Raw genomic sequence first — 12,101 nt, forward strand, 5'->3', positions numbered from 1 at the left:
GCACACTTGTATCTTGAATAATATAGAAAAATATAGAATAATGGAGAATGAGCAAACTGACTTAGCAAAGTCCGTGAATCCAAAATATCATGACATCAAAATATGCTTTAGTTGAAGCCATTTATAAGATTGGAATTCTAATCAATGACATCAAAATTAATAAGATGAAATACCTTTATTACCCTTTTAACATAAAATTGGAATTCTAATCCATTTATCTGGAGTTGAAGCCATAGCAGAGCTCATTTCATGAGCTCTAGTCTCTCATCTTTATCTTCAGTTTTTGTTCTTCTATTTCTTGTTTTGTAATCATCTTTCTGTCTGGACTTTTCGGATTGTGCAGATGTCTGTGTATCCTCTCCATTGTTGGCTCTAACACCTTTTCAAGGTACCAAGCCTCAACTTGCTAAATTGTATCACCTCGAACTCGATCTTGATCCGTCCAAGTTCGTTCTCCTATACTATCTTCTTCATCTTTCTTTTTTTTTTTTTTTTTTTTTGCTTGTAGATTGGTGGACGAATGTATGAGATTGAGATTATGGTGAAATTGTACAATGATATCAAAGGAACCTCGATCTCGATCTCGACAAGTCGTCTCAGCAAAAACAACAGCCAATGACCTCGCTGGTTATTCCATAGTATTGCACAACGACAACGACTCGTCGTCTTCAGTTGTGGAGGAAGACAGGGCTAAGATACAATCTCACCAACCAAGATCTACCTACTACTTCCACCAATCGACGTCTACCTACTACTGTACATTGAATCTAGACATGTGGGCTAAGAGGTCTAGCATGATCAATCCAACGGGCTGGGCCTTGAACATGTGGGCCGTGACATTCTCCCCCACCCAATCTGGTGACGTCCTCATCGCCGACTTCTCATTCAAATGCTTCGATGATGTTCTTGTACCACCACAAGGACTCTTCTTTCTCCCAATTACCCTCGAACTCTGGCAGGCCCTTCCATTTGACAAAGTACTCACAGTACCTTGGTACACCTTTCCATTGCACTTCTCGCTTGGCCATGATGCACTCGATCTCCTTGTCAAATGTAGTCACCATCAAAGATGGAGCTCGTTGAGACTCTTCACAACTTGGCTCCTTAGGGTCGGCATAGTAGGGCTTGAGATTGCTCACATGCAACACCGAATGAATCTTTAATTGTTGCGATAGTTCTACATGGTAAGCAGCTATTCCCATGGTTCAGAGGATAGGAAATGGGCCCTCATATCTCTTCAGCAACGCCTTGTGTAACTTTCTAGTGGACTTGTGTTGAGAAGGGTTGAGCTTCATAAAGACCAGATCACCTGGTTGGAACACAACATCTCGCCTATAGACAATTTTTGACAGAATTTCACAGAGCTAGTTCGGACACCTCCGGCCACAATTTTCTTCAAATTTGGTATGCTTTTCTATCCTTTCAATGTGTTTTAGCTGCTGGTTATGGTATTTAGGAGAAGTTTCTGAGTTTTTGTGGGTAAACAAGCGATAAAATTTTTGGCTGGTTTCAGCCTCTGATTCCGGCCACTTCAGTTGATTTTTTGGGGTAGGTCCGAGAGCAATGTTGCTCCACTCCATGTGATGATCATGTAGGTATAAGTCTTGACCGGTGGTTTGGAGATTCTCTAATCGCCAAAATTGCTTTGGACACCCACACGATGCCGGCGCGCGGGCCATTTTTGGGCCTGTCCTTGAGTCCTAAAATCATCCTCATGTCATCCCGAGCACGAAAATATGCTCGGATATAAATTTGGATATCGTTTGATCGTTGATCAGATATCGCATATTAGGCGATATCCAGGTTTGATAGGTTTGGACAGTTGGATCATTTTGGTTTTCAAATATGTTGATCTAGGCACTTCTAGAATCTTATAAAATTCGACGGATCGTAAATCGGAGTCCCGGATACCCTGAAATAGCGAATCCTAATGCAAGATAAATTGTAGTCGTCCGATCGTGCTATCGTGATCAATCAGACCATTCGATTTGGACCAAACTTGCAAGTCAGGTTCAAAAGAGTGCCTTGAACCTATAGGGACTCCTGATTTGTGATCGAGGTCGTGGCCCCGCGGCCCGCTTGACTAAGTTTAGGCGGTTTGACCCCTTGATTGACCGTGTGTATAGATAGTTATTTATAAATAGCTAATGTACCCAGTAGCTGAAAATGATGAATCATTGCCCTTGGTTCTTATCAGATTGTGGCATATATATTTTAAGTATAGTTGAGAATCAATTTATCAAATTGTTGATATAAAGGTCGGGAAATGAATTGTGAAATAAAAGGAAAGTATTGATATAAGTTTGGGATATGGTTTTTCAAACCCACCACGAGGGTACCCTCTAATTGCTTTGAAACAGTGTCATTTATAAATAATGCCCTGTGTGTTTTGTGGACCCACAATCGTGCGGAGCAAGGAATGCGGCTCAGTTGACCAACGGTCCTCGAGGCCTCGCGAGGATTGCGGCTAGGATAGAAGTGGTATCTCCGAGGCCAGCGAGGATTGCGACTCGAGTAGACTTGAAGTCTCCGAGGCCTATGAGGATGGAATTGACGGATCAGGAATGAGGGTACACCTAGGTGGAGAGAATTTCAGTTTTCAGATGTTCTTAAACTAAAATAGAGGGAGTTCAGTGTATGGCATATTTATATTCGGTATATGACTGATACAAGTATTGGGCAGTTACAAAGTATTGCTTTAGAGTTGTGAATATGATTGAGTATAACACACACATGAGAATTCAGTTTGATGTGCAAAACACATGGCAATATGATGAATGAATAAGATATTCAATTACATTATTAAAGGGAAAGAACTACGTGTGGCCTGATCCCTCAGTAAGGGTATGTAGTGTCACGGCCCGCATGCTCAAGGACCAGCCCTTTGGATTGATCATGCTAGACCTCTTAGCCCACATGTCTAGATTCAATGTACAGTAGTAGTAGGTAGACGTCAGTTGGTGGAAGTAGTAGATAGATCTCGGTTGGTGACATTGTATCTTAGCCACCTACTGTGGGGGTAGGTGGGATAAGAACAGTATATAAAGAGGATGTCACATATTGTATCCTCACCTCACAACTTGTAAAGCATTTGAGTAGCAATACAAGCATATATTCTCCCAAACTCTCTTAAGCGTTCTTATTGTTCTTGCTCTTGTGATTGTTCTTGCTTGGTTCAATCTTGTGTTGTATGAAGGAGGATGACTTAGCTTGTTCGAGAGGCGATTAAGTCTAAGGTCGCACGGAAGGAAGACTACGAAAATTCATCCCGTGATAGTTGGTACCAGAGCAAAAGCTCGAATCATTTGAAGAAGCATGTCGAAGAAAGGATCCGATGTGGAGACAGATCTATCCAAGGTCAATATGGATTGTGGGGCCAAATCAAAGAGGCAACGATCTAGAGATGTTGTAGCCATGATGGAGAAGCGGCTTTCTAAGATGGAGAATGCGATGGTCGAGTTTGATTAGCTTCTCGAGAAGGACGTGTTTACGAAGACGGGCTTCGAAGTGAGTGGATGAGCTTGTGGCAAATTCCAGGAGCCTCAACTCCGCACAAGGCAACATCAAGCCAGATGTCCAAACCAACCTGGATCACTTCTTAGCGGAGCTTACTTCGCTTCATGATGAGGTGAAGGATGTGAAGAGAGATTGGGCCTTGTGCAAAGAAGCTGTCTTGAACAAGACCCGGACTCCAACCGAACCCAAGGTGTTAGATTCTTTCAAGCCCAAATCCTACAATAGGAAGACGGAGGCGAAGGAGCTGGACATGTTTTTGTAGAATATTGAAAGGTATTTCAAGTAACTGAAGCTCGAGGATGATGAGCCCAAGATCAATACAGCAACGTTGTTTCTCACCGACAATGCTCTCATGTGGTGGCGTCGTCGATCCATGGAGATCGAACAAGGTGCGTTTACACTTGAGACTTGGGATGAATTTAAGAAGGATATTATGTTGCATTTCTATCCAAAGAATGCTAAGTATGAGGCAAATGAGAAGCTGAGATGGCTGAAGCAAACGGGGAGCGTGAAGGACTATGTTGCCACGTTCACCAACCTGTTATTCGAGGTGCCTAGCATGACAGATGATGACAAGCTTGTGTACTTCATGAGTGGCCTACAGAATTGGGCCAAGCTGGAGTTACAAAGGAGACATATCCAAACCTTGTCAGAGGCAATTGCTGCAGTTGAGTCTTTTGTTGAGTTCAAGAGGAGTGATCAAGGCAACTCCAAAGGAAAGAAAGGTGGCAGTGGATCCGGTGGGGGAGACAACAGGCCAAAAAAGGGTAGCAAGTCAGGAGACAAGTCTGACGGTCACAACTCATCCATGAAGAAGAATGACAAAGGTGACAAGGGGAAAGACAAGTCGAAGCTAGCTTGTTACTTATGCGATGGAGCGCACATGATGCGGGATTGTCCACAAAAGAAAACCTTGAATGCTATGAACCAGGATAAGGAAGAGAAGGCCAAGAGGGAAGCGAGAATGGGGGCCATTCACCGCTTCAATGCCGTACAGGCCAAAGTCGCTCAACCACAGGTTCAAGCCAAAGGGGTCATGTTCATCGACGCCATGGTGAATGGCAAGACAACTCGTTGCCTGGTGGATACAGGTGCCTCACACAACTTTATGTCCGTGCAGGAAGCAAAGAGACTTGGGTGCCGAGTCTCAAAGGAAGCAGACAGTATGAAGACAGTGAATTCAACCGCCAAAACCAATTGATGGAGTAGCTCGTGGTGTGGAGCTACACATTGCTGCTTTGAAGGGAGTAGCTGACTTCTCCGTGATCCCGATGGATGACTACGATGTCGTGCTAGGAATGGAGTTCATGGACAAGGTAAAGGCATTTCCCATTCCATTTTACAATACTATGTGCACTGCACAGGATGGAGTAATGCCATGCATGGTGCCGGTGGTAAGGCAACAAGGCGAGTCGAAGCTCTTGTCAGCCATGCAACTTTCTAAGTCTTGGAAGAATGGCGAACCGATGTTCCTTGCAACTATGAAGATGGACACAGTTGAGAAAGAAGTCCAACTAGTCCCAAAAGCTGTGGAGCCAATCCTTAAGGAGTTTGCAGATGTCATGCCCAAGAAGCTGCCCAAAACCTTACCACCTAGGAAAGAGGTGGATCATGCCATTGAGTTGGAACGGGTGCCAAACCCCCTGCCAAAGCGCCATACACGATGACACCTCCTGAGTTGGAGGAATTGAGGAGGCAGTTGAAGCAGTTGTTGGACACTAGGTACATCCAACTGTCTAAGGCCCTTTATGATGCCCCATGATGCCCCAGTTCTTTTCCAAAAGAAGAGGGAGGGAACACTGAGGTTGTGCATCAACTACAAGGCGCTAAATAAGGTGAACAAGTATCCAATCCCTTTGATTGCAGATTTGTTTGATCAGTTGGGAGGAGCTAGGTACTTCACCAAGTTAGACCTGCGCTTGGGATACTATCAAGTGAGGATCGTACCAGGAGACGAACCAAAGACTGCATGTGTGACGAGATATGGGTCTTATGAGTTCCTTGTCATGCCGTTCGGCCTAACCAACGCCCCTGCAACCTTTTGCACTCTTATGAACAAGGTATTCCATCCTTTCTTGGACAAGTTTGTTGTGGTTTACATCGATGATATTGTGGTGTATAACAATTTCCTAGAGGAGCATCTTATGCACTTGCTGAAGGTCTTCCAAGTTTTGAGGGAGAACAAGCTATATGTGAAGAAGGAGAACCGCTCGTTTGTCCAAGAAGAGGTAGAGTTCCTTGGTCACAAGATACGGGGAGGACAATTGCTCATGGAGGAGGGCAAGGTGCAAGCCATTCAAGAGTGGGAGCTATTCAACTACTATCGCAGGTTCATCAAGGGATATTCAGCCATTGTCGCCCCCTTGACGGATTTGTTGAAGAAGAACAAGACGTGAGAGTGGACGCCCTGATGCCAGCATGCCTTCGCTAAGTTGAAGAGGGCACTTATGGAGGAACCAATGTCGAGACTTCCTGATCTCAGCAAACCTTTTGAGGTACACACAGATGCATCAAATTTTGCTATTGGTAGTGTATTCATGCAAGATGGACACCTATTGGCTTTCGAGTCGGAAGCTCAATGACACGGAGTGGAGGTATACCGTTCAAGAGAAGGAGATGACATCGTAGTGCCGCTTATGGACTTGGAGGCACTACCGCTGGTTCTCGCTCATGGTCAAGGCCGACAATATTGCCACAAGCTACTTTCAGTCCCAGAAGTTGTCACCCAAGCAGGCTAAGTGGCAAGACTTCTTGGCGGAGTTCGACTACAAACTGGAGTACAAGCAAGGGAAGATGAATGTCGCAATGCCCTAGCAGGAAGGCCACACTAGCATTGTACAACCCTAGAGTTCTCTCATGTAGAGGATACGAGAGCTTGTTGCATGATCCCAAGCCGAAAGTCCGAGAGCTCACAAATATGGGAAGACAATAAGATTTTGACTTGATGATGGTGTTTTCTACACAACAGGGAAGAGGATCTATGTTCCAAGGTGGGACAATCTGAGGCGAGAGCTACTGAAGGAGTGTCACGACTCGAAGTGGGCGGGACATCCAGGCACTCATCGAATGTTAGCCTTGATCTATTGGCCACAGACACGGGAAGATGTAGACTCATTCGTGCGGACTTGCCTTATATGCCAACAAGACAAGATATTACAGAAGCAGCCGAGTGGGTTGCTAAAGCCACTTTATGTTCCAACTAGACCATGGGAGAGTTTGTCCATGGACTTCATTATGAGTCTACCCAAGTCAGAAGGGTGTGGCTCAATTTTGGTGATGGTCAACAGGTTCACCAAGTATGCTACCTTCATCCCGCATCAGCAGATTACAATGCAGAGGAAGCTACACGCTTGTTTCTAAAGCATGTGGTGAAGTATTGGGGGATCCCCAAGAGTATTATTAGTGACCGTGACACTTGCTTCACTTGGAAACTTTGGATGGAGCTCTTCAAGATACTTGGCTCACGCTTGAACTTCTCTACCAGTTTTCACCCACAGACAGATGGCTAGACAGAACGGGTGAATGCATTATTGGAGTTATACTTGAGGCATTATGTGAGTGCCAACCAACGAGATTGGGCAAAGTTGTTAGGTGTTGCTCGGTTCTCGTACAACTTGCACTGTATCGAAGTCGTGGGTCAAGTCCTTTGAGTTGGCAACGGACAACAACCTATGACACCGAACACAAGGTGGTGTCAGGGCTACACGAGTAGCCCAACTGCGTACAAGACGACCAAGGAGTGGTAGGTGAATAATGAGCTAGCTCGGGCTCAATTGGAGAACACAACTCGGAAGATGAAGAAATGGACAAACTAGCACAGGCGAGATGTTGTGTTCCAACCAAGTGATCTGGTCTTTGTGAAGTTCAACCCCTCTCAACACAAGTCCACTAGAAAGTTACACAAGGCGTTGCTGAGGAGATATGAGGGTCCATTTCCTATCATCCGAACAGGGGAAGAGTCGCCTACCGTGTGGAACTACCACCCTGATTGAAGATCCATCCGGTGTTCCATGTGAGCAACCTCAAGCGCTACCATGCCGACCCCGAGGAGCCAAGTCATGGAGAGTCTCAATGAGCTCCACCTTTGATGGTGACTTCATTTGATAGGGAGGTTGAATACATCATGGCCAAGCGAGAGGTGCGACGCAAGGGTGTACCGAGATACTTTGAGTACTTTGTCAAATGGAAGGGTCTGCCAGAGTCCGAAGGCAATTGGGAGAAAGAAGGGTCCTTGTGGAAGTACAAGGACATCATCAAAGGATTCGAACAAGAAGGATCTACCGCGGCGAAGAGGACGTCATCGGATTAGGTGCGGGAGAATGTCAATGCCCGCATGTTTAAGGCCCAGCCCGTTGGATTGATCATGCTAGACCTTTTAGCCCACATGTCCAGATTCAATGTACAAAAGTAGCTAGACGTCGGTTGGTGGAAGCAGTAGGTAGATCTCGGTTAGTGACATTGTATCTTAGCCACTTACTGTGGGGGTAGGTGGGATAAGAACAATATATAAGGAGGATGTCACATTGTGTATCCTCACCTCACAACTTGTAAAGCATTTGAGTAGCAATACAAGCAAATATTCTCCCAAACTCTCTTAAGCGTTCTTATTATTCTTGCTTGGTTCGATCTTGTGTTGTAGGTAGGAGGCTGACTTAGCTTGTTTGAGAGGCGATCAAGTCTAAGGCCGCACAGAAGGAAGACTCCGAAAAGTCATCCTGTGTGGATGGAATTGACGTATTAATGGAATTGACTGGATCGGAATAGGGTACGCCTAGGTGGAGAGAATTTCAGTTTGATGTTCTTAAACTAAAATAGAGGAAGTTCAGTGTATGGCATATTTATATTCGGTATATGACTTATACGAGTATTGGGAAGTTACAAAGTATTGCTTTATTGTTGTGAATATGATTGAGTATAACACACACATGAGAATTTAGTTTGATTTGCAAAACACATGGCAATATGATGAATGAATAAGATATTCAATTACATTATTAAAGGGAAAGAACTATGTGTGGCCTGATCCCTCAGTAAGGGTACGTAGGCAGCCTAATGTTACAAGGTGTAGCCACGAGTTGGAGTGTTTGAGATTGCTAATGTACTATTGATGTTCTGAAAGTTGAGATGAATTTTATTAGCAGAATTATTTATTTGATTTGTTGAGGCCTAAGGCCAGAATGATATGATGCTTGATTGCTTGGATATAATTTAATGCATGCTGAACGATTGGGATATATAAAGGTTTGTTGACAGGTGGAAATTTTTGGGAAACGAGTAAATTACATGGGAGACTCTAGCAAATTTTCGATAGAAGTCTAGCTGATATAAAAATTGGTTTCTAGTTAGAAGTGCAATTTGGTCATTTGTGCTCAGCATTCGCCAGGTGTCGGACACGCATAGGGTTCGGCTCGAATTCCAAAGTGGAATTTGGGTCGGGTCTTTTCACTAAACCCCTTCCTTTTCCTTAGCATTTGCTTGGTTGTCGCCTGGTTTGTTGTTGCTGTTCATCTCCTACAACCCATCCTCATATCTAAGCTTTTGCTTTGGAGGAGTGGGCTTTGTAGTTTAATGGTCAATTTAGACTAATCTGTGGATCATTTGAGCTTGATGCGTGGTGGTGGCTTGCTTCCTCGAATCCACTCTTCAGATCTCCTTTGTCGGTTCTCATGGACCTTCCTCTATTGGCGGCGACTACAAAATAGGTTGCAGCGGCATCTGCTTAGTTCTTGGGTGTGATTTTATGGTTTTTTGTTGTGTTGGGCCTAAATTATGGTTATTATGGTTGGTTGTGCTTTTGTTTTATTGTTTTGTTTGTTGTATTGGGCTTGTGATAAGTCCATATTGTACATATATTTTATGCCTCCTTTGCTTATTTATTTCTTGATTTTCTTGGATTAAATTGTTGGGTTTAATGTATTTTGTGAGAATTGTGTACTTGGTCCCTAATTAGAGGAATTGGACGAAAAGTTGTCAAATTGGACTCAAAAACCATTAAGATGTACGACAAGGATTAATTGGAGACAAAGAAGTGGTTTCTTAGAAGGCAATCAACCGGTCAAAGCTTAAAAGAGGAAGTTTGGTCAAATCCTTGTGGAATTTGGAGAAGCAATCAAAGAGATATTGGGAAACCTATTTTTGGTAGTATTTGATTGTAACTAGGTTAAGGATTTGTGTATTATAAATAGCATAGGGCTGGCCTCATAGAGGGGATCCATACTTTTCAAATACCCAATTCTTGCAAAGAGAAGTCCTGCTGCCGCCGCCACCTTGGAGCTTTTTGGGAGTTTTCGAGTTCATCTTCATGTCTACCATCAACCACTCTGTGATTCTCAATAAGTTTATCATGTTCTAATTTCCTTTTTGCTAGGGCTACTGATGTAGCCTAGCCATGAATACCTTATTTATGTGTTTATGTTAATTTGATATTATTTTACATGTTAAGTATCTTTTACCATTCTTAATGCTTTGAGTGCTTGATCACCACTTAATTGATTTGATGCTTGAGTTGACGATAGGAATATCCAACTTAGGATTTTGCTTCTAGTAATTGGTACCACAAGTTACTTGAGTGAACTAGAAGGTTAATCAAGGCTTGTGTGGTTTCCATAAATTGCCATAGAACTTAATGGGTTTCCACTTCTTAGTTCTTCATCTAGGCATAGAGTGGGACGGTTGTAGGAATACTTTTGGTATAGACATGCATGTCATATTGAATAATTAAGGGAAATTTACCATTAACATGGATAATAATTAGGATTAACTGGCTACAGAAATAGGGTAGAATTGGCTATGGTAAAATCGGAACCCTAGTGCTCATACCATCAGTGTTTGCCGAATTTTATTATTGTTTATGTTAGTTCATTCTTGTTAGTTACTTACGTAATTCAAATCAAAGCCTCACCATTCGAACATCCAAATAAAGTTTAGGATTAATCATAATCAATACTCAGTTAATTAGTCTTAGTCTCTGCGGAACGATACTCACTTACCACTACACTATTTTGCTACGATTTTGTGTCCTACAATTTCATTAACAGCTTGTTTGTAACTTTCTAAAGATAATAAAATCTTCATTCCTTCGAACGAAAAAACAAAATTATATATAGGGATGACAATTAAGAATGTTTATAAAACAAAACCCTAACAATCTAGGCATAGCAGGAGAGATGAAAAATGGCTCACTTGACATGCATATATGTAAAAATAAGGCCACAGAGATTACCTGATTTTACGTAGCAGAGGTTAGACCGGTCGAAGGATGACTTCTGAGAAAACGGGGTTGAACAGCCCCTAGTTATCTACCTTATCCCCAGATTCAGCGAGGCTCCTAATTTTTAGAGGTTTTATTTTTATGCTTTTTCTGTGCTCCTAATTGTCTGTTTTCTTAGTGGGAAAGTGGGGAAAATGGGTCTAGCGGCCATATATATTGGATTCCTTTCAATCATGGAAAAAAAAATCTCATGTCAATGTCGCGTTTTTGGTCCAAGTCCAAGTCTCTGACAATTACTTTTGTTGCTTTGTCAAAACATTCACACCTAGCATGTATTTTGGGGATTCTTTCTCCAATCTTTCTCAAATAATTGTATATAACCAAAATCAGTGTATTTTTTAACAATAAAAAAATACATATTAACACACTATACAATATGGTTATTTGTTTTAAGTCTTGGTGACGGAGTCATTTACTTATTAAATTACTAATTAATTGGTTACAAATACAGAGAGAGATAAATCAGAAGAAAAAAAAGGAGAAGAAAAAAGAAAAATATGCTCCAAACTTTTCAACTAACCAACCCAATAACATATCAGACTTCTTAGTTGCACAAGAAAAGTCTGTAGCATATTTTGTCCTAAATTTACTTTTCTTCTTGTTCTCATTGTTTGTCGAAGACTTCTTAATACTAACCAACCAAAACAGCAGGACTTTTATAGTAACTTTCACTTCACGAAGTAGGTGAAGAATGAAGGGCTGGGCCTTGGGAAACGTTCTCATGCAAGACAAGGCCCTCGCCGATAACGGGTTGATAGAATTATCTATTGCATTAGCCATCCATCCAAAGTGTAAATTAATATTAGTAAGAAACTTTATTAGGTCGAGCTACTACAAAATATAGAAACATAGCTAGGTTATGCTAAAACAAAACATAGGACCAAGAGACTCGTAAGTCAAGTTATTAAGAGCAGATAGATACCTCTTCACTTAAGATATGTATTCAAATTTCTCTTTTCCTAATATTACTTGCATTAAAAAAAAAGGGCTTATTTACTATTGTAACATCCCACATCGACCAACGGAGAGGGAGTGATGTGTCTTATATGTACATGTCCATCTCCATCTAACACAAGGCCTTTTGGAAGGTCACTAGCTTCGGAGTCACGGGTTGTGTTCGTGTTTGACATTTTCAACCCATTTTCTTTTATAGTCGTGTCGTGTCAACCCGCTTTTCTTAAGCGGGTTGACCGAAAATGACACAAACAGTGAAAAAATGACACGAATGCCAGGTCTACTCATTATTTGTTTGTTATGTTCTCTTTTTTGTTTATTCCTATCAAGATGAATTACTTTCCCAATTAACTTTAGATTT

At 42.2% G+C, this 12,101-nt stretch overlaps 1 pseudogene; it reads left to right on the top strand.

Moving 5' to 3' along the window:
* The first annotated feature begins 3,315 nt into the window (after positions 1–3,315).
* Positions 3,316–7,825, top strand: LOC148915058 (uncharacterized; annotated as a pseudogene).
* The last annotated feature ends 4,276 nt before the right edge of the window (positions 7,826–12,101 follow it).

The sequence above is a fragment of the Prunus mume genome, linkage group LG8 (assembly GCF_029339155.1).
Source record: "Prunus mume cultivar Tortuosa linkage group LG8, ASM2933915v1, whole genome shotgun sequence".
In the NCBI taxonomy this organism is placed as follows: domain Eukaryota; kingdom Viridiplantae; phylum Streptophyta; class Magnoliopsida; order Rosales; family Rosaceae; genus Prunus; species Prunus mume.